This window comes from Trichechus manatus, unplaced genomic scaffold, assembly GCF_000243295.1.
Source record: "Trichechus manatus latirostris isolate Lorelei unplaced genomic scaffold, TriManLat1.0 scaffold00245, whole genome shotgun sequence".
Taxonomy (NCBI): domain Eukaryota; kingdom Metazoa; phylum Chordata; class Mammalia; order Sirenia; family Trichechidae; genus Trichechus; species Trichechus manatus.
The window spans coordinates 2,753,121-2,754,751 of NW_004444181.1; the positions used below are offsets into that span (position 1 = coordinate 2,753,121).

Here is a 1,631-nt window from a genome sequence, read left to right on the forward strand (position 1 = left end):
CCTGGCTCTTATTTTGGCTGAAATGTCTGGTCACTTACCTAGGTGTACAACAGTTTAGGGCTCCGAAAAGCCTGTCCTGCCCAGAAGTCGCATTTGGCACTTCTGAATGGAGTGTTAGCGGAAGAGTGGCAATAGTCTATGCCTCCCATGCCCCAGGGGGCTCCCATTTTCAACCCGAGTTGTGAAGTGAGGCTTGTGTCAAGAACTCAGTCGTCTTGGTAATACTGAGTTGGATGCCTAAAGCTGTGGGAAAAAGACCAGGAGAACTTTAAGGAAAAAAACTTACTGTATACAACAATTAAGATGTGGCAGAAGTGAAGTCAATGTTCCGGGAACTTCTTCCAAAACAAGGACAACTGTCTATAGGAGATGTAACCACAATGGTGCTATGTAAGCCCAAACTTTTACCCTTAAAATCTCTGACTCTGGAAAAACTGGAGAAAATGCAGCAAGCAGCACAGGATACAATTCGCGAAGGAGAAATGACAGAAAAGGAAAAACAGCAAATAACGCACCGAGTGATGATTTAGCACTTCCACAAACACCCTACCTACTATTTAATAATAACCAGAAAATAATCTACATCTGTATGTTGAAAGTAATACTTGTTAATAAAACTAATAGTACTCACATAAATACTACAAAATACCCTAAGATTGAAGAAACCTACATTGTGAATTTAAACACTCTGGTTTCCACTGAACACAAGCAATCAAAATACTTCAGAATTGCAAATTAAATTATTGTTCAACATTCCTATTGCTATCAGTATTATAGTTAACATTCTTAGGCACAGGTGGCTAAATGCATCTTCTGTGTACAGAGGATCCTTACATGTTCATTAAAAACCAGCATTTGAATATACACTCTAATCTTGCATTAAGGTGAAGTTTCATGCTGGTCTTTTACAATACCTAATATATATGTGTGTATATGTATGTACTTATATATTAGTTTATTGTTTTTCACCAAGTCTATGTCATGTTTAAGGCTATCTTGCCTGACCAGCTGATCTAACCAGTAATGACAAAACTGTCTCTTAAAATTGATGTTTTGAAAAACCCTTACCTATTCTATAAGGCCACCTAAATTTTTAATTACACTAATTTTCAAAACTTAAGAATTACATGGCTACCCTTATCATCAAGGTTTCAAACAATTAAAAACCTGAAAATGTTTATTATAATTATCTACATAAGCCAAGTAATATGGACTTCAGAGAGCCCAAGAGGTAAATTTGAAGGTTAAGTTTGGAGTTTTAGTTCTAAAGGACTGCACCTAACCCTATAATAGATATATTCCTAAGAATATCTTTGTAAAAATTCCGACCAGATTTCTAGGTAGGATTGCTGCAGTCAGTAGACAATTTAAATAGACGTAGACTCAGGGCCTTGCTGAGTAATTAGGCTCTGCAAAAGAAGAAGTGTTATTCTTTAGGTAGTCGTTATTTATTGGCAGCTAATTTTATTTTCTTAGACTCTGGTAAATGTAAAAATTTGAGTCTTTGAAGAATAAACTTTTATAGCACTAACCTTATTCCTTAGTAGAATTTAAGAATGATGAAAGGTATTATACAAATTTTAGGAACGTCATTAAGCTCTAGATAAGATCAGTAAACACAAGGGAGTAAG

General features: G+C 35.5%; 1 pseudogene; it reads left to right on the plus strand.

The window, feature by feature from the left end:
* The first annotated feature begins 233 nt into the window (after positions 1-233).
* Positions 234-563, plus strand: LOC101341539 (BBSome-interacting protein 1-like; annotated as a pseudogene).
* The last annotated feature ends 1,068 nt before the right edge of the window (positions 564-1,631 follow it).